Below are 23,750 nucleotides of genomic sequence, written 5' to 3' on the forward strand. Positions count from 1 at the left end.
TCCTGTACACCTGGCTCTGCCTTCCAGATAGCAGTAGTAAATTAGTGAAAGTACTAATAGTCCCTGATATGCAGAAATAATGGCATAAGCTGTCTTTCTCTGTCTCCTCTCCCTCTCTGCCTCGGCTGCCAGGCAGGGAAGGGCCCCCTGTCCAGTGGACACCTGACCCACGTGACCTTACCTATCACTGGAGATGACTCACACTCTTTACCCTGCCCCTTTTGCCTTGTATCCAATAAATAACAGCGCAGCCAGACATTCGGGGCCACTACTGGTCTCCGTGCATTGGTGGTACTGGTCTCCTGGGCCCAGCTGCCTTTTCTTTTATCTCTGTCTTGTGTCTCTATTTCTACACTCTCTCATCGCCGCACACAGGGAGAGACCCACCGACCCTGTGGGGCTGGTCCCTACATAAAGCATGTTTCATTATATCCTATTTTGGCCAAAAGACATGCCTCATTAGCATGACATTCCAATTGCAGAATATTTTACTCCAATTGTCAAAGGGGAAATGATCATAATTTTATCTATATAAAAAATCATTTAAAAGTTTTAAGCCAAGAATAATTGTTCAAACCTCATATAATTGAAAAAAAATTCTAGTTGTGCTGCATTTTTTATTCCTGATTTCAGGCCTGCCACAGTGGCTCACACCTGTAACGCCAGCACTGGGAGGCTGAAGCAGGAGGATCACTTGAAGACAGGAGGTGGAGACCAACCTGGGCCACAAAGCAAGACTCCATCGCTACAAAAATTAAAATTTAAAAATTAGCCACACATATTGGTGCGCACCAGTTGTAGGTCCTAGCTACTTGGGAGGCTACAGCGTGAGGATCACTTGAGCCTAGGAGTTCAAAGCCGCGCTGAACCATGATCACACCACTGCACTCCAGCCTGAGCAAGAGCATGACCTGGTCTCTGAAATAAATAAATACATATATACATAAATATCCTATAAAAGTTACTAGCAGAGTAATGTGTAATTCCCTAATGTTAAATAACAGAACAATTCAATTTGGCCACCTCTCACTTTTATCACTCTATACAGGCAACATAAGGAAACTGGCTAACAAATAGCAAAATTAAAGGCATAATGGAATTCTGTATATTTACTTTGGATTGATTCCATTTCCAATGTATATAGTAAAATTCTCACTTCTTTAAAAATGATCTTTCCCTCCAAACAGTCGTCTGGCTTACAGTGATATCAGTTCATGAACTAAACAAAATAAAGGAGCTATGGGCTCATTCCATCCAAACTGGTTAAAATATGTCATTGGGCCATTTTAAAACTTCCTTGTAATCAAAGGGTAGTTACTGACTTGCCTACTACATAGGGAAGAAATAAATCTAAGGAATAGCAAAGGAGGGATTAGCAAGAATCCTCGCTATTTACATGCACTGGAACAGATCAGCGGAGGGTGCAGCAGAGCAGTAAGGAGGCCTGGCAGCCAGAGGAGCTCCATTTGTATGTTTTCTGCCCTGGAAACTCCCAGAGGATTTCTTATCTATGATTTCACTTAAGGAAAAGAATTTTGCTGGTAAAACAAAATTAAAGCACTGTAAAAGGTTTTTGAATATATACAAACATATGTTTATATATGTATTATATTAATATACACATATGTATTTGCATATCTAATCCCCAAAACACACATGTGAAATGAAGCTGGAGAGAGCTCCAATAAACACACTAGAAGGAACAAGCCTTACCTGCCAGGGTCTGAATTAGGCTAGAGATATTTCCATTTTAACTCCAGCACTTCATTAAAAAACATTAAACAGTCTCTGTACAGCATCAGTCAGTGTCTCTCACTCTTGTCAAACTGTTAGTTACAGGGAATTCGAAGGATAAAATAAACAACCCTTCCCAATCCTATTCATCAAGCTTGAATAATAAAATGTCATTATTGAATCATCATTATTCTGAACCAAATGTGATATAACCATAAAACACAACATGGAAGGAGTAAAAATGCACATTTTTTTCCTAAACTTGTTAAGGATGACCATTAAACTCCACTTTCCTCTGACAAGCGTGATTTAGATGGCAGCCAAAAATGCATGAAAATAAATTGTCTATTCTATCTCTTCCTTCTCTTCATGCTGTCTTTATTTATGGTGGTCGTAACTCTGCAACCCATAAGGAGTGGTAGTGAATACTGTGCGAAGGCAGCAAAGTCAACGTTAACTAATAAAGGCAGGTTTTATCAGAAGGATAACAAAGTTACTAGCAAACCTTAGGTTACTGAGAAAAATAACACATAAATCTACTGTAAGACTTCAAATATGAATGTGTGTGCTGACTACTAAATTTACCTATTATATATTTTTAAATAGATGATTGAATGAGCAAAGATAATATGTATAATTCATTTTAAATGTCATTAATTAGATGTCCAAATCATTACGTTTAATATATGTCTATTTAGAAGGAGATACACTGAGTGATTTTTAGAGGCAAGGCTATCAAGCTGACTTTTGAAAACTAAGCAGATAATCAAAACTAATTTAGTCTTAAAAAAAATTAAACTTGGCCGGGCGCGGTGGCTCATGCCACCACTTTGGGAGGCCGAGGCGGGCGGATCACGAGGTCAGGAGATCGAGACCATCCTGGCTAACACGGTGAAACCCCGTCTCTACTAAAAATACAAAAAATTAGCCGGGCGTGGTAGCGGGCGCCTGTAGTCCCAGCTACTCGGGAGGCTGAGGCAGGAGAATGGCGTGAACCCGGGAGGCGGAGCTTGCAGTGAGCCGAGATCGCGCCACTGCACTCCAGCCTGGGTGACAGAGCGAGACTCCGTCTCAAAAAAAAAAAAAAAAAAAAAAAAAAAAAAAAAAAAAAATTAAACTTAAATGATTCTTTCTGCATATTGAATTATCAATATATTCCAAAAATTATGTATCATGGATCATTCAATTCCTTATAAAATTATTTTCTCTCGATGAATATTTCTTTCAAAAATTTTCTCCTAAAATAAAGTTATATTTTAAATGATTTGTATGCTATAGCTGAACATTATATAAAACCTAAAAAAAGTTACCAAAAACATTGAAGATTTTGCCTAAATAAGAACATTGCCTTTTGTGTGGTTCATTATTTCTATGGGAACAAATAGTGTTAATTTTCAAATTAGGATCTCTTTACCCCCATACAAAAATCAATCACATTTCTATCTACCAATAATGAACATGTGGAAAACAAAATTTAAAAAACAATGTCATTTATGATCACTTTAAAGAAAAAGAATACTTAGGCAAAAACATTAAAATATATGTACTATATTTTTTAAATATCATTTTATGGTATTTAAAATACCATCGTTCATCAGCATTTTGGTAATTTTTACCATATTTTTTTAAAATACTATTTTAAACACCATTTTTAAAAAATATATGGTAAAAATCACCAAAATGCTGAGTCATGTTAGATACAAATTTTAATAGTAATATTTATATACTGTTTACACAGAGTTTATCTAAACATTGAAAATTACACATTAAAAACTTGGTACTTTTAAAAATATATGGTAAAAGCTACCAAAATGCTGATGAAAGAAATCAAAAAAGACCTAAAAAACAGTAATTTTTCAGCAATGCCTAGTTTTTAATGTTCAAGTAAACTTTGTAAAAACAGTATATAAATATTACTATTAAAATTTACATCTAACATGACTATTCTCTTGAGCAGCCATATTCAGTGGCATGAAGCCTGGTGTAACAAATGTCCCACGTATAAACTGAATTGTTCAGTACTTCACACTTCCGGTATTGCTAAGACTACAATTTTCTTCATTACAAATTGATACTACTTCTTAGTCCAATAAATTTTGTCTAAGCCAAAGGTAAACCATAGGAACAACATTAGGCAATTTCTAAAGTCTGTTATTTTCCTGAAGAAACATTTTGGATATCTAACAAGTTCCTAGTTATCTTCCCTTTGTATTAATTATGCATCAAAAAGTCACTTATTGGTGAATCTAACAGTTTTATGTATATATACATATATTTTTTGAGACAGTGTCTCTATCACCCAAGCTGGAGTGCAGTGGTACAGTAATGGCTCACTGCAGCCTCAACCTCCTGGGTTCAAGTGATCCTCCCACCTCAGCCTCCCGAGTAGCTGACACTACAGGAACAGAACACCATGCTCAGTTCATTTTTAAAATATTTTTTGCAGAGATGGGATCTTGCCATGTTACCTAGGCTGGTCTTGAACTCCTGGGCTCAACTGATCCTTCTGCCTAGGCCTCCCAAAATGCTGAGATTATAGCTGTGAACCACCATGCCTAGACTAAAAGTTATATTATTAATAAAAGGTTACATATTTCCCAACTACAAGAGTGATGTTTTTGAAAACCACAGTAGCAAAAGTATCTTCAGTTAAAGAAAACAAAAGCTAATGGACAAAATAGGGTTGGCGACAAAGTCATAAAATAAAAATCACATCAGCCCTCAAGGCTGATGTGATTTTTATGTTTTATTGTATACAAAGGCAAAACACATAGATAATGAAATTATAGTTTACAAATTTTAATGGATCAGAACAGGATCCCAACTTGAACTACCTTAAGCAAAGCAGGTGAATTTATTTATAAAAGTCCTTGTTAGCATCATGGCTTTCTGCAGGTTCTGCCCCTGTCACTCCAAGCCAGAACACATGTCTGCAAGGGAAACTGAAATTTCTTTCATATTTCCTAAACAATGCCAGAAAAGCACTTTACCTGGCTAGTTCCAGTTTAAAAATAAAATCCAAAGAACACAGATAGGACTGAGTCATGTGTCCATCCCTGAGCCAATCTCAGTGGCCAGGGGGACCATCAACCTGGACACAGCTCAGGGAATCCACCACTGCAGCCAATGTCTGGGCTATGATGACTGGCAGCTTCCACTAGAACTACATGGTTAGAATGAGAAAGGAGAGGTATTTTTGCCAACAAAGGGGGAGTACTGAGCCAACAAAAAGAATAGCTATCTACATCACTGAGTAATAACAAGCATGTTCTTTTTATATTTTAACAATCTGAAAATAGGATATGTCTCAAAAACATTTGTTGGCCTGATGACAATCATGACATAGTGTCATTATCCATATATGCAAAAACTGGGTGACGTATCTGGGCCAGGAAACTTTTCAACATTTCAACCAATAAGCCATTTGAGAACCATCTTAGGAAGGTAAATGAATATTCATATTTCACTGAATCCTTTCCATTGACTCATATGGTAAGATTATGAAAACAATAGCATTGAAACATGCATCTTTGATGACAGCAGCTTGAAGAAAGGTCTGGAAGTCAACACTCTATCATTCGTTTAAAAATGCTTCATCGCCAGTGTTATTAGTGGCACAGAAGACAATATTATGTTGAAAAACATGAACATCAACAACTCTCTCGCAAAGTGATTCAGAAGAGTTACACAATAAACGCAAAGTTTTAAAAAATATCCTTGACCATTTTTTTCACTTATATCTTTAAGAGTGCTGTGGTTCCAAATATGTCCATAAATTCCTTGTTTTTCCTCATTTGACATGTAGAAGGGTAGAGTCTAATTTTCTTACCCTTGAAAGTTGGCTTGACTTAGCAACTCACTTCTAACAAATATGATAGAAGTAATGAAATGTGATTTTGGAAACTAGGTCATAAAAGACATTTCAGAATCTTTCTCACTTGTTCTCTTGGATCATTTACTCTGGGGAAAGACAATCACCATGCTGTAAAAGTAGTCAACCATCTCCATGGGGGACAAGGGATTCTCCCATCAGCATCAACAATGTGAGTATGCCATCTTGATACTACATTCTCCAGCCCCAGGAAATCCTTCAGATGACCACAGCACCAACCAACATCTTGACTACAATTTCATATGGGATACTAAGCCTGAACCACCTATGATAACTAGCTCTTGAATTCCTGCCCCAGAGAATCTGTGAGATAATAACTGTTAATATAATACATAGGCTGGGCACAGTGGCTCATGGCTCTAATCCCAGCACTTTGGGAGGCTGAGGTGGGTGGATCACCTGAGGTCAGGAGTTCGAGACCAGCCTGACCAACATGGAGAAACTCTGTCTCCACTAAAAATACAAAATTTGCCCAGAGTGGTGGTGCATGCCTGTAATCCCAGCTACTCGGGAGGGTGAGGCAGGAGAATCATTTGAACCCGGGAGGTGGAGGTTGCAGTGAGCCAAGGTTGTTCCATTGCACTCCAGCCTGGGCAATAAGAGCAAAGCTCTGTCTCACAAAAAAAAAAAAAAAAAAAAAAAAAAAAAAAAAAAATTTATATGTACACACACACATATATATGAATATACATATATAAGAAAAACTTGCTTATTAAACTATATGTATATACATATATATTTACATATATAAAATAGTTTATATGTATATACATATATATTTACATACATATAAAAGTTTAATAAGCAAGTTTTTCTTTCCTGTGGTACATAAAATACTCATGCATCATAAAACTGATAGAGTCTCTTAGACTCAATAAAATGCAGCAATTAATTTCCATTTACAATCTATTGCTTTGTTGTTTTTTTCCATTGAGTTTAAAACAGAAATATATACTCTTTCTCCATTCTGCACTTTCTTTCTTGCTGCCCCCAACCTAGCATGCATTCTCTAAATCCTCCTGGAAGCCTTCCCTGATCTCCCTCAGGCAAATTATATACCTCGCCTCTGTGTGCCACTGTATGCAGGACTTATCTATGTCATAAATAAGTGTTATCCATATGTTTATTGAAATAATAATTGAATACTATATTAAGCATTTCTGAATGTCGTTTTTCTCAAATAAATTGGAGATTCAGAGCAACACAGAAGATTGCAATATAAAAAGGTTTACCAACCATTAGACAAAAAACAGTAGTGAGAAAAGCTTTTTTATAGTTATCAAATATGTATTTCTCAAAACCTTATTATAGTTCTGCCTATAACCAAACAAAGGAGATATCTACAGTCAATTCTGTTTGTATACATATCAGCTCCCACTCTTTCACATTGTTTTTAATTGTCTTCAATTTTAACTACACATACACAGCTTATATAATTATCTCAAATCTTATATGTATAAATGTGTTCATATCATAAAGGCTTTTATTTATGCTATTTGTGCAGTTTTTCTTTTTCGCTTGCTCTCTCCCTCTCTCTTCTCTATGCTCACACCTTATTCCCTTCCCCAACCCGTCTAAGAGACACATTATAGGATCCCTGTTTCTCAATGTTGATAAACAGAGAAATAAGTTTTCACCCATACACACTAAATATGTATATGTGGATTTGTTTACTTCACTTATTTTATTAAAATCAGATCGAATAATGGGAACTTTTCTGCATCCTACTTTTCTCCTCCCTCAATACCTCACTGAAATTCCAAGGCAATGAGTGCAGCTCTAATTCTTTTTTTTCAAAATGGCATCATATTCTTTGACACATATATGCCACAATCTATAACTATTCAATGATGATTGGGCATTTACTTTGTTTATACTTATAATTCCATATCTATTGTTTTTCTACTAACACTATGGTATTTTATGCCAACGAAAATGTACCTTTTTTTTTTTTTTTGAGATAGGATCTCGCTGTCACCCAGGCTAGAGTGTAGTGCTGTAATCATGGCTCCCTGCAGCCTCAACCTCCTGGGCTCAAGTGATCCTCCCACCTCAACCTCTCAAGTAGCTGGGACTACAGTTGTGTTCCACCACACCCAGCTGCTAACTTTTAAACAGTCAAATACTCCTAGCTTTTAAACTTCTAGGTTTCCAATCCTAGATGAGAAAGACCTTCCCTAATCCTACATTCATATATATCCTGATTGCCTTCAAAAATTTTTGTTTTTCTTTTTTACATTTATGTATTTTTATATATTTGGAAATATTTCCACATGTGATATAAGGGTCTGATACAATCACATAGTCTCTACAGATGAGGAAAATATTTTGAAGACATTTAAATCAGCAGTGTTACAAAACAGTTTAAATTGACTGATTCAAGTTTCCTTATTAAATTTTTTGCAATAAGGTAAAAAAACGTGAATAGGTATTATCTATCCATCGTATTTATAAACTGTTGGCTAATTCACCCTAGCAAGCATCTCTCCTCAATTTAAAAATCTTGCTAAGTCAAGGAAGCATGTTCTCATTAATTAAAAGTCATAAGGCCTAGGAAAGACTATATTGATATAATAATTACAATATCTGACTGCAATTCAATACACATACATAAAACAACTATAATGAGTAAAAAAGTTTTAGGTTAAATTCAAACTGTTTTCAGCAGATAGTGCCTAACTGTGCTACATGACATTCTCCATACAAGTCTTCCAATGTAACTGTTACTGTTACATGAAGGACAGACAATCCAATTCTTTGGCTAAAAATGGATGTTTGTAATCAAATTTTCCACGGTTATTAGGACTCGAGACTGTTCTAACACTCAAATGTGGCAGATAAGTCCAAGGTAGTAGGTTGCTTCTAATATTCTCTATATTACAATCTTTTTCATTACATTTCTGCCTCTGCTCATAACGTAGAATTCTTAATCCTAGTGGCATACTTTACTTCAACATTGTGAAATATTTTAAGTATAACCTGGCTGGTTTTTTGGCTTCCAGGTTCTTCTACTTTTCCAGAAGGATCCTCGAACACTGTCATGCCAGCCAAAGCCCAAGAAAAAACATCCTCTATAATACAGTAGAAGAGAGAGGCACTAAACTGGTCAGCATCAGTCAGGATTCTTCAGTTTGAAAGATAACAGCTGTTCCCTTCCACACCAGCATAATAAATAAAGAATTCTATGCCCTGGTGTTTTTTTTTTTTTCCTTTTTGAAACATCACTTTTGATCTCCTTATAATTTATTATCAGCGATGGCATTTTTGCCTCCAGCAGTTTTTCAGCCAACTCCTGACGTGTGTGCATACACGCAGATCTCTGCTCAATCCCTAAAGTCCCTTTTAGAATTGCAGCAGCATGCATACTCCCCACCACACAAAATACTACACGCATACAGGTGGTTATTTCTTGTGCTGGGTTTCATCTTCAGTACAGGTTAAAAACTCTCAAGGGCACAGCCTTCCTTATCTGCCTCTCAAATTTCCTTTCAAGCATCCTGCACAGTACATTGGTAAAATCCCAGATGATACATAAATCCTCACTGATTGATTTATAACACACACTTACAGATTGTAAATCCTGCTAAGGAAAGGGTCCTGTCTCATTGTCTTTGTGATCCCGGCAATCTGCTAGCTCCTCAGCTCATGGAGCTCACTCATTTTTTAACTTAATAAGCATTTTGAACATTATTAATTTGCAACATTGGACAAGAGGCTTAAGAACTTTATAGTGACATAATCCTAAGGATATGTCCTTTTCACTAAACACTTTGCTTGTTTGTTTTAAATCAAGAAGACAAATTTCTTCAGAAAGCAGTGTCTTTAATTAAGAATTTAATGCTAATAATGAATGCTTGTCACACTCTTCCACATAAAGCTCACCCTAGTAAAAATATTGTAAACAAGAGAGTTCTAATTAAAATAAACAAAGATCCCTCTTTGATCTGGGAATTAAAATAATAAGTACCACAGTGAAGTACACCAAAATATGGTAACAACTGACATTTTTGCCTAGCTTCATAAATGTATCACTTTTTAAAGAATTAACTTTTTTCTGTTCAAAATATTTTATTTTCTGTAGTATTACAGAATTTCTAAGCTTTCTAAGGGGATATTTTCAAAGAAGCAGTTGCCGTAAATGTTAAAGAAAATCAAAATTAAAACCCAGTAAACAAAAGCTTTCACTTAAACATCAAACTTATCATGCAGAGAGGAGAAGGGAAGTATTCACAAAAGGAAATATAATATTAAAAAGCTATGTTCTCACTGGTAAAAGACAAGAATTGATGTTATATGAGATTTTAGTAGGGCTGAAGTCTAAATCTATGAAGGCCATTATCTCAGAATCTAATAAAAGTTGTGCTAAAACAAAAATGGTCCCCTAAGACCAAAGCCACTGGTTATCAAACCAGACCAGAGGGAGGGAAAGGAGGGAGGAGAGAAAGAAAAGAAAAAAGAGAAGAGAAGAGAAAGAGAAAGAAAAGAAAAAAGAAAAGGAAAGGAAAGGAAAAGGGAAAGGGAAAGAGAGAAAGAGAAAGAAAAGAAAAAACATGGGGGAAGAAGGAAGGAAAGGAGGGAGGGAGGGAGGGGAGAGGAGGGGAGGGCAGGGCAGTAGAGTAGAGAGGAGGGAAGTGAATAAGGGAGGGGGAGAAGGGAGGGAGGAAGGAAGAGAAGAAGGAAGTAAGACAGACCTGTTAGGAATGTTAATTCTTAAATCCTATCCCAGACCCACTGAATCCAAAACGCTGGGCTAGGGCCCTCCAGGTAATTCCGATGCATGCTAAATTTGAGAACCACTGGCCTATAGCACATGAACAAAATGAACATATCCAGAAGTGAGGACAGAGTATAAAATAAATTTTGCTATAAGTTAAAGCTCATAAAAAAGTGAACATCCTAATCAAGACAAATATTACATTGATGGGATAATAAAGATTAAAATATAATAAATTACACCTTAATGTCTATTTTTGGGGGTAACACCTTATTGAAATATAACTCACATGCCATAAAATTAATACATTTAAATTGTACAATTAATGGTTTTAGTATATCACAGAGTTGTGCAACCATCATGACCAATTTTAGAATATTTTCATCATCCTAAAAAGAAACCCTACACTTTGGTAAGTCTCCCCTATTGCCCTAGTCTCCAGCATCTACTAATATATTCTGTATCTCTATAGATGTGCCTGTTCTGGACATTTCATATGAATGGAACCATAATATGTTCTTCTGTGTCTGCATTCCTTCATTTAGCTTAATATTTTCAAGGTTCAGCAATGTCACAGCATGTATCAATACATCATTCCTTTTTCTGACCAAGTAATTTTCTATTATATGAATGGAACATATTCTTTAGCCATTGTTTTTTCCATTCATCCACCCATTACTGGACGTTTGGGTTGTTTCTACCTTTGGGCTATTATAAGTAACACAGCTATGAACATTTGAGTACAAGTTTTGTTTGGACATATATCTTCATTTCTCTTGGGTACATACCTAGGAGTGGAAATAGCTGGGTCAAATGGTAACTCTATTTTTAACAATTTGAGGAATTGCCAGACTGTTTTCCAAATTCATTGCACAATGTTGCACTCCCACCAGCGGTATATGAGGGTTCTGCTTTCTCCATATCCACCCCAACACTTGCTAGTATCTGAATTTTTTACTCTAGCCATCTTAGAAGGTGTGAGGTGGTATCTCATTTGGGTTTTGATTTGCATTTCCCTGATGACTAATGATGTCAGGCATCTTTTCATGTGCATGTTGGCCATTTGTATATCTTCCTTTGAATAAGTCTATTCAGATCCCTTGTTCGTTTCTAAATTGGATCATTTTTCTTATTATTCAGCTGTAAGAATTCTTTATATGTTCTAGATATAAGTCTTTTATCAGACATAAGATTGGCAAATATGATTGGCAAATATTTCTTCCCATTCTCTGGGTTTTCTTTCACTTTCTTGATAGCAATCTTTGAAACACAAAATGTTTACTTTTTAAAAAATATGAAAAAAAGCCAAATTAAAAAAAAGCAAAGAAAAAGATACAACAAAAACAAACCAAAAAAAACAAAAACAAAAAACAACAAACAAAAAATACAGAAAAAAGTTTACTTTTTAAATGTTTCCTGAAAAATACTGGCTTTCAATTCACTATACAATGCTAAGTGTAATTTTTCATTAAGATGCTGGATATTAACATATAGAAACTTACGGGTTTTGCGGTGGACAGTTTATTGGAAACACTGTTCATGTTACAGAGCTATGGCATACAACCACCACTTGGTGGCAGTTAACTGCCAAAAGAGTATTACGAATAAGTTACCTGAATGTAAAAGTCAATGGTTCTGTGACAATCTTGCCATTATCTATATTAATTAATCACTTCCACTGCAAGGATAATCAGAAATACAGAGATATACAAAATAAAGAGTCCATCTGCTTTCCACAGAAACACTTTTAAAATACTGTATACACTACAAGGATAATTTCCCTTGAGATACAACATGCAGAGAGCTCCCATGCTATAAGGGACTCAAGGAAGCAATGCAATGATATTCTGCAAAAAAAAAAAAAAAAAAAAAAAAAACTGGTTGTAGAAGTCTTTAAATTTTAGAAGAAAAGTAAACATTGAAGAAAAAAAAAAACTTGTTTATGTGCTCACCGAAAAAAAAGGAGGGGGGGATCAAATTGAAGTAGCCAGTAGACATCAGACCAATTTTCCTCAAATGGAAAATGTAGAACATGAAGTCACAGTAAATAAATGGGCATAAGCAGGCAGACAGGCAGGCTGCCAGACACACAGAAAGAAGTACGGGCAGGCAGAAAAACAGAAATGTACAAGTAACAGAGATTACAAGAGCTAGGAATGCTGATCTCATGGAGGTAGTGAGTAGAAGGATAGTAACCAGAGGCTGGGAAGGCTAGGGCACAGGCAAATGAAGAGGGATGGTTAATGGGTACAAACATAAAGTTAGATAAGTTTTAGTATTCAATAGCACAGTAGTGTAACTACAGTTAACAATAATATATATTTCAAAACAGAAGATCTGAAGTGTTCCCAACACAGAGAAATGATACATGTTTGAGACAATGGATATGCTAAATACTCTGATTGGATCATGACACACTGTATGCATATATCAAATATCACATGTACCACATAAACATGTACAACTAATATGCATCAATTTAAATATTTTCTTTAAAAAGAGATTCTCTTCTTCAACACAATCTCCAACGGCGCACAACATGCAAGGTGCTATACGAAGCACCAACATAAAGAGAGAGAAGCCAAAGACTTTATGCTCAGTCTACCTGTGAAGACACACATATACGAGTAAGGATGGGAAAGAAATTTCAAATATAAATTGTAAACACTTCTTAAAGCCTAAGGAAGCTGGATGTCACGCTCTAGGAAATGTTTACACCTGCAAAGCTTCTGAACTGAGAGAACAAGAACATAGACAAATGAATCTAAAAGGTAACATGCAGCATAAATGTAACTGGAAAATAATCAGAAGCAGACAACTCAGAGAACAGCTGAAATAGGACAGAATTAGCATCAAGAAGAGATTAGTTTAGGTAGGAAGTAAAAATGGATGAGAACAATATGAAAACACTGTAAAGAAAAACTTGACAATAGTTGATCATACCCATAAGGATGAAAAAAAAAAAAAAGGAAGTCGTGGGTTAAAAATAGCTCCACAGAGTGAGCCTTAGTGAATAAAAAAGGAGCTAAGTCCACCGAAGTTCTGATTTTAAGACAAAGATGAGGTGGTTTCAAATGTGTCAGGTAAGAGACTTACATAGAAATATCCAGTAGAGGCCAGGCATGGTGGCTCATGCCTGTATTCCCAGCACTTTGGGAGGCTGAGCAGGAGGATCACTTGAGGTCAGGAGTTCAAGACCAGCCTGGCCAACATGGTGAAACCCTGTCTCTACTAAAAATACAAAAATTAGCTGGGCGTGGTGGTGCACACCTGTAGTCCCAGCTACTCAGGAGGCTGAGGCAAGAGAATCATGTGAACCTGGGAGGCAGAGGCTGCAGTGAGCCAAGATCGCGCCACTGCCCTCCAGCCTGGGTAACAGTGTGAAGCTCCATCTCAAAAAAACAAAAAAGAAATATGCGGTAGAGAGCATATTTCAGGCTAAGAATAATAGAGTTAATATCAGTTTAGCAATTTGAAAACAAATAAATCTTAATCCAATATTCAAAGTAAACAGCCAAAACAATTCTATTAAATGTAGTCCCCTATGGAAAACTTCCATACTGTTTTAATTAAAATTACCTATTGCTATTCTCCAAGCACAGTTATAAAGCAAAACTTAGATGGGCTTGTAGGGTGGGAGGGAGAGAGGGGATACAGAGTTAAAAAGTACCAGTTTATATATGGAATATAGGTAGCAAAAGGAATTGGAAGCAGACAAAAGCTGAAGGGAAAAATAAATGTAGCCTCAATTTCTGACATTAATGTGGCCATTTAAAAGCTTAATTATTGCTTATAATCTATGTCTGTGCTGTATTAATAAATTTAAATCTCATGAAATATAAATCTTCACTTTTTTTTTTTTTTTTGAGACAGTCTTGTCCCTTCACCCAAGCTGGAGTGCAATGGCGCAATCTCAGCTCACTGCGACCTCTACCTCCTAGGTTCTAGCATAAATCTTCACTTTATTTGCTACTATATAATGCTTATCTCCAAAAGCTCAAAAGAACATTATTGCCTTTAACTTTATAAAATTTATATAGGAAAGACTCCATTTCCTAAGAAAATAAAGTTAGGAGAAATTTAGTTTTTTCCAAAATTAGAAAATGGTCCTTAACTCATCTGGATTTGGAATTGTTGTTGCGTTGTTTTGGCATATTGAAAGATACCTGTATTTTACAATATTCCACATAGTTAGATAACAGACTTAAATAAATACTTTAAATTAAATACTCATAAAGAATACTATTCTTTCCAATTCTTTAATTTCCTTCAGTTGTTATATTTTTAACATAATAGTTATTAGTATATTTTTAAAAGAAAGTTTCAAATAGCTAGCTTAAACATTAAAAATACCATCTTCATCTATTACATTATCTAAGGTGCTAACATTTTAATCATTCCAAATAACACTGATAGTAGATAAAATGTGCAAAAAAATCGTACAAACTTTGAAGAAATTAATCAAAAACAACCCATTCCATAAGTTAAAAAAATAAAAACACATCTGTTTACCAATGCTTTAAGAAGACAAAATAGTGATAAGTATGTTGATTATTTTGGAGAAATGTTTTCTCTCACTTTTTGTTACGGCACCAAAACTGAAAAGAAAATGGGCTATTTGGTGAGTTCAAATAAAGAGAATGGCGGCACCCAATTAAGTAATCAAGTATAACAACCACCTAATTTTATGTAACAACACAGTAGTCAGATACCATCCAAAGACTGTCTTAACACAGTCACACTGGAGGAGATCATATACACACACACACACACATAAATACACACGAGATGACATTAAGACAGGATTACTTTTGGCTGGAGGAAGAAATGGGTGAAGCTTGGTGAAGGGAAAAAACAGAAATGAGCAACCTGAGTGTGTAAACATTTTGCAGGATCCAAGTGGCTTCTTTTACCTCCATTGATCATCTGTCATTTCTGGAGAACCAAATACTACTAGGCACAAAGTATCTCAACCGGCACTCTTTCAGAGAGTAAAAGTGTGACCTGATTAGAAATTAGAAGTTTGTAGGAAACTGTAAGGTAATATTTGATCAGGGCAGTCACATCTCTAAGCAGATGAGGAAAGCCTAATCAGAATGATGGGTTATTCTCTGGGAAATATCCTGACACTCACATGGCGAAGTGGGTCTCACAAGGCAGGTCTCACAGGCTCAGAAGAGGCACAAATCACAGGTTATAGTACCGTCAGACCTACTAGTACAAGTCTTTCACATCTCCTTTATTAGTACCTAGCATTTAACTCACAGGCACACATGAGACTGGGTGGAAAAGAGAACGGAAAGAAAGATAGTCTCAATAATTTATTAACAAGGATGATGCAGTATAGTAACAGAAAAGAATGACTTCAAAAAATAAAAAAAGTTAAAAAATAGAGGAAAAGAAAGAGCAAGGGAAAGAAATATAGTAGTCAGTATAAAATAAGCCTCTGGAGGAAAAATACAGCCTCCAGGTTTACATCAAAACGCTTCCCAGCATCTTCAGGAAGTTCTGATGTCCAGTATTGGAAAATCTCAATATAAGGTAACATTCATTTCCATTAATATGACATTTTTCTAAACATATATGCTTGAAGACTACAGGTGACAGCACTTCAAAAATTATTATTCAAGACAGAAAAAAAGCACAGGGCAATGACAGAAAGTTCAGTGATAAATATTCTTCTGTATACATTTTAAGTTAATTTAGTTTTATAATTTCTTCATTCCACAGTTAACCTGTTATCTCTATAATCTTTTCTCATTCATTTTGCTGACATATTTATTATAAGTTTGCTTGAGTTGCAGAATTATGCAGGTATCATTCATTAAATAAAAGGACAGAAGTTTAATTATTTATGACTTTGGCTTTTATTTGAAATACTCTTTAAATTTACTAAGGTAAATACTATCCATGTACTATAACTTATAATTATCTTTTCATTTTGATTCAAAACTGAAAATAAGACCAGTGAAATTATAATTAGTTCAGTGTTCAAGATAAAAAAGGTAGACATTGGCCAGGTGTGGTGGCTCACGCCTGTAATTCCACCACTTTGGGAGGCCGAGGCAGGCGGACCACAAGGTCAAGAGATCGACACCATCCTGGCTAACATGGTGAAACCCCATCTCTACTAAAATACAAAAAGTTAGCTGGCCGTGGTGGTGCATGCCTGTAGCCCCATCTACTCAGGAGGCTGAGGCAGGGGAATCACTTGAACCCAAGAGGCGGAGGTTGCAGTGAGCCGAGATCACGCCACTGCACTCCAGCCTGGCAATAGAGCAAGACTCCTTCTCAAAAAAAGAAAAAAAAGAAAGACATCATCAGCTGATATGGTTTGGCTGTGTCCCCACCCAAATCTTATCTTGAATTGTCACTCCCATAATTCCCACCTATTGTGGGAGGTACTTTTATCATGGGGTAGGTCTTTTCCATGCTGTTATCATGATAGTAACTCTCATGAGAGCTGATAGTTTTATAAAGGGAAGCTCCCCTGCACACACTCTCTTTGCCTGCCACCATTTAAGACGTGACTTTGTTCCTCCTTTGCCTTCTGCCAAGATTGTGAACCATGTGGTACCACGTGTCAATTAAACCTCTTTCATTTATAAATTACCCAGTCTCAGGTATGTCTTTATTAGCAGCGTGAGAATGAACTAATACAGTAAGTTGGTACCAGGAATGTGGTGTTGCTGTAAAGATACCCGAAAATGTGGAAGCAACTTTGGAACAGAGGTCGGAATAGTTTGGAGAGCTCAGAATTTGTGCTGGGGTAAACATCGCTCTTGCTATGCAAAGAAACTGGTGGCATTTTGCCCTTGCCCTAGAGATGAATACATCAACAGTGTATGATAACATAAAATTGGTTAAAAGGGACACAAAATGCTCATCAGTAGGATAAAGTAAGTCTTACATTAATAATAAATTGGAATGCTAACAAAGTTGTTCCAGGTATTACAATGAAATAGATATATCTGTTAAGTAATATGTAATCACTTCCAGTTTGTTTAAACGTGTGTTTAACAAGTATCAAAATCCTCACAAAAAGTATCGAAAGTTCCTTACATAATAAGCACTATATAAAAACATAATTGAAACCCACTCCAATGGCAAAAGATCCTGAAGTACCAAGGTTAATACTCAGGATTTGAAGACTCATTAGTGCAGAGATAGAATAAATAAAAGAGAATGAACTGAATCTTTACCAAATTTTTAAATACTGATTTGGGAGTTTGACATTTATGATTTATGACTTCTAAAAGTAGAGCTAGCAGAAAAATTTCTACTTTGCTAAGATACACAGTTTATCAAGACTGCTAGGATACAGGTATTGTATCACCTAATCTTCCCTTCACTGGAAGTCAGAAACTTAAACACCACATGTGCCTAATAAAGAACAAAATACAAAATGCAAAATACAAAAATATCTTAGCCACAAATTTTTATTAAACTGGATGAATGAGAAAAGAAAGAATGCCTCCAATTACTGTGAAAGCCTCAGGATTCTACTTTGCTATGGTAGTTCACAGTTGCATTCTCATGGAAATATAAAGGATGTTATATTTCACTTTCTAAGAGTAGAACCTCACAACCATTTCTATCATCTAGAAAATGATATAAAAATCATTTGCTACAAGTAGACCCTCACAACCCCATTTAATGAAACATAAAGTAACGCAGCCATAGCCTTTAATACTGTTAAGTACAAAAATATTGCTTCTCTCTTCTTTTAAAAAAGTTTGCACATGCTTCCTGTTTATTTTCCCCTCATAGAAGAAGGAAGTGTTGCTTCTTTAAAACTAGAAAGCAGATATACCTAGGTTTTTTAATATACATTGAGAAGATCAATAGCTCACCTCTTCAAAAGAAGTTAAGAAATTATTAAAGCATGCGAACAATTCTGCAATCATTGGATAGAAAATCCTAGTTTTAGACAAAACAATTCTGCTATCATTGGATAAAAAAAATCCTAGTTTTAGACAAAACAATTTTGCTATCATTGGATAGAAAATCCTAGTTTTAGACTGAACAATTCTGCCATCATTGGATAGAAAATACTAGTTTTAGACTAATCTATAGCCAAAAAATGCACTTTTGCTTTGTTCTGTAAGACAAGATAAAAAGGGCACAAATGAAATGAAAGTTCTCGAGGCCTCTGCTAAAAACTCCCCATAAAAACTAGAAAGAGCATTCTGATTGTAATTTTATAAAATATTCCTATTTCACTTCCAACTATAAAAATGGTATTTTATTTAACCAGCAAGAGTTTTAGAACACGGTATTTAGAGGCCTACTGAATGTTATAGTTGAATGCATACCGTCTCATGAAGGTCTTTGATTCAATAAAAATTGAGATTAATACAATAAAAAGCAAGGAAAAACAAAACCAATAGACCTACCTAAATAATCAAAGCAAAGGAGAGACTGGCAAATTTAAGCATATGGACATGGATAAGCCATATGGATAACTGAAACCAATCAAATCAATTGGGTTAAATAAATATGGTTAAGTTGGCATATTTATATTTCTCAAGATCCTAAATTTGCTTTCAGTGAACACTCACATCCGTGCTCCTCTAAGTTTCAGTTTATATTTCTTTTTTTCTTCTAAGATGACAGACCCAGCCTATTTGCAAGCAGTTCCAAGATGATGCCCCTGTTTTTATTCCTGCAGTGTTTTACATGCTATTGAATGTAAACAAGGCACAATGCAATGAAGCACGATTTACTGCAACTGAAAACCCAGGAAAAAGACTGAAATTACTGAAGGCATCATTATAAACGAGATGTATAAAGTAACCATAAAGCAAAAAGTCCGGCTTGGATTTGTAACTAGCTATAATTAATAAGTTCAATAAATATTTGTCCAATGAGTGATCCAGGCTGGTAATGATACATACATTTTAAATATAGTATTATCATTCCTTTTTTAAAATAACCAAACATTGCTGGCAATGGAAAAAAAATCAGCTGTATCTTATCTGTCGCCTAAGGTCTCCTCTTCTGAACTCTCAAGAACAACTCTTATCACTGAGTAAATCACAGTACTTCTCCACAATACCTCAACGGAGAACAAGAGGGAGGGCAATTTTGGACACTTCAAGGTAAAAATCACACAACAATTTTCCTTTAGTGACAGAATCGTAATTTCAAAAACTGAGATATTCTGGATGATTCTCCACTAACTTCTACTATAACTTTGGAATGTGTTTTAAACACTCACCATTTATATCTAGATGAATTTAAATGTAAAGGTAAAAATTTCAAAATAAAATACTTCATAATATTAAATTCTTTCTTACATTAATTATGTTTTCTTGGAGAGGAGATAGCCACCATCACGGATACTTTTACCCTTTTACTATCTAAGTTGTAGGGAAAGAAAAAGAGAGACAGATGAAGACTGGTAACTTTGAAAAGATACGACATTTGATGAGTATATCTTGGCTGATTTCACTGACCTAATTTATATACCATCCTTAGACAGTCTGAGGAATTTTTTTTCCACAAAGGACAAGCCAATGAGTCTATTCACTTCATAAAACTCAAATTTTTATATTTATATTTGCATTAACATGGCAGGAGTTGGGGGAAAATGTAGGTTGTTTTTCTAATGAAGATATTCAAAAGGAAGTCACATATTTTAAATATTTTTATTAAAGGTCTATATATATGTTCCCACGTTAAAAACTCAAAATATAAAAACAAAAAAATAACAGTATGCATGGCAGCAACCCTTCTTTTATAAAAATATACAAATCTTTGTCTAAAAGCTACTGTGCCCCACATCTAAAACCTCCTTTCCCTCAGTGATCATACCCAGTGATCATACCTAGTACTGAAAGAGTTTTACTAACTCTTTAAATTACAGTTGCCAATGGTGGCAACTGTAATCTCTTATTTACCATTCTGTGAACAAATCTAGGGTAATGGGGCTGGCTATCATACTACAAGCCGACTACATCCTATAAAGGAGCAGGTTGGCCTCACTATGCAATGACCTACAGAATACCTTCATTAAAGTTTATGATAGTCCCAAAGTAATTCAATGAATCCTAATTGATGTTTTACAAGAAAAGCAAATTCTCATCTACATAAAGGGTAATAGATTGATGCCCAAATAACCATAGATAGGTGAGTTATTTAAATTTCCACTTTAGGCCAGGCGCGGTGGCTCACGCCTGTAATCCCAGCATTTTGGGAGGCTGAGGCAGGTGGATCACGAGGTCAGAAGATCAAGACCATCCTGGCTCACACAGTGAAACCCCGTCTCTACTAAAAATACAAAAAAATTAGCCGGGCATGGTGGCAGGTGCCTGTAGTCCCAGCTACCTCGGGAGGCTGAGGCAGGAGAATGGCATGAACCCGGGAGGCGGAGCTTGCAGTGAGCCGAGATTGCACCATTGCACTCCAGCCTGGGTGACAGACCGAGACTCCATCTCAAAAAAAAACAAAAACAAAAACAAAAAATTCCACTTCAATCAATCTATTTCATCTATACTTTGTTCTATATCTGTTTCAGGTGTCCAAAATATATTCCCTAAGTTCTCATTGTATCAAAAAACATGTAATACAAGAGGTATTTCCACTGTTTTCTGAAGTCAGCAAAATTTCTTCTACAAAGAGGGGCCAATATCAGACCCTAGTTATAACATAATTCTAAGGGAAAGTTCAATGTCTAACAGTAATTGGAGCTACAAAGTACTAAGATAAGATTGAGACTGCCTACAAGAAAACCTGGCTCCAGGCTTATAAATGAAAAGGACCTTTGAGATCATGCTTATATAGAGAAAAGAGAGTTGAACATTTCTCAACTTGGCAAGAAGCCTTCTAATACACGTGAATCTTTAAAGAACATTATGACGCAGCTGATTGTAAGCCCTTTAAGAAAAGGACCTATGTCTTTCTCACTGTGCTATCTCCAGACTTTTTACACTGCTTGACACAGAAGGTGCTCAAAAAATATTGACTAAAAACAATAAAATAATGGAAACATTTTTGTCTCTCAGGAAACGTATTTTTAAAATGTTATACTGTAAAGCTTGCACTTAAAAAATTACTTCTCTTATAAACATCAAGTGAAACCCTTCATACACAGTATCACGGAATTAGGAAGTATAGCAGATTTATAAACTCACTTAAAATATTAAGCTCTTGAGACTTTAGCATAAATTCCTTGAATTCCTGTGATACTGTGCTCACTAAAACAAAACAAAAATTGTAAGGTTATAAAATTTCATAAGAAGGATTCCACACACATATAATGTGATTATGAAAAATGATGGTTCAATGCTAGCTATTTGAGATTCATTCACTTAACTTACTCTAAAAGAAAAGGTTGTGAATATTTCCATTCAGACTTCTTTTTACTACTTTCAAATGTTTGTTTTATATTTGTTATGACATAACATTTAATATAAGAGAGATTTAGAATGCTTGGAATATTCCTTTACAAATGGTAAGTTTTGAAACTAATGATCTGTTAAACAGAAAAACACTCAGTCTGAAATTTAAAGCTGTTGCTAGGAGGAATGTTCATTGAGACTCCTAACAGAACATGCAAATGAGGACTCAGTGTCCTATAAGTTAGTAGTATTTCCATGAAACACACTTAGGCTTCCCAGTTTCTAGAAAAGCCTCTTATCCCCTTGAAAAAAAGGAGGAAAGTATAAATGCAAGACACAGCCACTAAGAGCTGAAGCTCTAAAGCAGAGAGGTCTGGCTTCAGTCACCCTCTAGCTCTGGTATCTCTGTACTCAATGCTTCTCATTTAACAAATAAGAATAATTGTAATAATTATTCCATAAGATTGTTGAGGTGATTACATTCAAACTTGCATATAGAGTGCTTTAGCAGAGTGACAAGCACTCAACACATAGTTACTACTATGGCTATTATTAATAAACATGTCATTGATTAATCATAACCTATAGATACACATTTTCCATCACCCACAGAAATGTCTATGTGGAAATATAGGTACATGTGCATGTATGTTTCAAGAAACAATAATTATCCTAACTCCTGATACACTGTCTTTTAGTCTTCAATTTCCATTTTTTGTAAATACTGGGCTTACCTCATTAAACTGTTTTCATAACTCATTAGTAGGTAACAATTCATAGGTCCAAAATAGAGTCAGGAAATCACATTCTTACTTCTGAAGAAGGGATAGGTAATATTTGTATTAATAATTACAACTAATTGATACCATCTTAGATATATTTCTGAATTGTGATCTTTCAATTCTTTACACATTTGTTATTACTCTTTATTTCAGTTTCATGAAGAAATCAGGCATGGCCACTAAGTGCCATGCAATGAAAAATTGTTACTAATAATTATTGTAATAGCTATGCATTATTAATATTTATAGAAAAGAAATAAAAATGTGAAAAGCCTTAAATAATTATAACCATTTTTATAACAATTAGTCAGAAAAATAATTATTTACTATCAATTTTGGAAGAAGAGGTCAGAACAAATGATAAAGCATCTGCATGTATATGAGAGAGCATATATGAACAGTTAGTGACAGAGGAAAAAGCGACAGAGTAGACAAAATATATAAGCATAAAAAATGAATGAGAAGGAGGAGAGAAGGAAGGAAAGAAGAAAGGAGAAGAAAAGAGAGAAACCACACTAAGAAAAAGATGGTTACAAATGAGAGAAAATTGGAAAATGAAGAATATGGTAACAGACATTTTTAGGTAAGGAGAAAGACTCTCATTAGATAATGTTCTTTTTAGTAAGGCAGTGACAAAGTCTTTTGTCAGGCAGTTTACAAGCTTTAAAGCAAGACACTTATTTGGAAACTAAGACCAATAACGAAACACTTCATTCTCTCTAATAGATTCCTCAAAGTTCACCCTATTTATAGCTGTTATAGAAAATATACAATATATACAATTCAGGTGCATATGATGATATAGAAGAGAATTTAGTTGTCATTAAATATCAAATCTATATACCCTCGGTTGGCAGCATAGCATGATTTCCACTAGCTGACTTGGTAAGCCTGTTCACGAATGAGAGATGGTAAGGAAAGTAAAGGGATAATTCAGGCTGACTATTCAGATGCTAGAAAAGATAGAGAAGTGAGAGGGTAGGGAATTACCATAGGATAAATATTATCACTAAAATCAAGGTCAGAATAAAAGCAGATAGCAACCAATATACTATGAAAATTGGTATAGACTAAATATCTGAATGCAGTAATAAAAATTAGGAGCAGAATCAGTAAGTATGGAAGAACAGGAGATGATGATCTACCAGCCAAAGAGAGAAATGTATGATCCTGAAACACTGAAGGTGGAACAGTTTTCCAGGAAGATATCCAAATTCCACATAGGAGGTACTGGCTGGTAGCTAAAATGGACTAGGGGATCAGGAAACTATGGACTATGTGCCAAA

The 23,750-nt window shown here is 35.2% G+C and overlaps 1 protein-coding gene across 25 annotated transcripts in view; it reads right to left on the reverse strand.

The window, feature by feature from the left end:
* TPK1 (thiamin pyrophosphokinase 1) overlaps positions 1-23,750 on the reverse strand; it is a 384,685-nt gene that overhangs the window by 276,171 nt on the left and 84,764 nt on the right. Inside the window, exon 1 of one of the 25 annotated variants that reach the window (XM_063815728.1) lies at positions 11,843-11,936. The exons of 22 other annotated variants lie outside the window; for them this stretch is intronic. The gene's annotated coding sequence lies outside the window, so the exon portion shown is untranslated. Of the gene's footprint in view, positions 1-11,842; positions 11,937-23,750 lie in introns of those variants that run through there. 2 more of the 25 variants (XM_063815730.1, XM_063815731.1) reach the window with 2 other exon arrangements.

The sequence above is a fragment of the Pan troglodytes genome, chromosome 6 (assembly GCF_028858775.2).
Source record: "Pan troglodytes isolate AG18354 chromosome 6, NHGRI_mPanTro3-v2.0_pri, whole genome shotgun sequence".
Taxonomy (NCBI): domain Eukaryota; kingdom Metazoa; phylum Chordata; class Mammalia; order Primates; family Hominidae; genus Pan; species Pan troglodytes.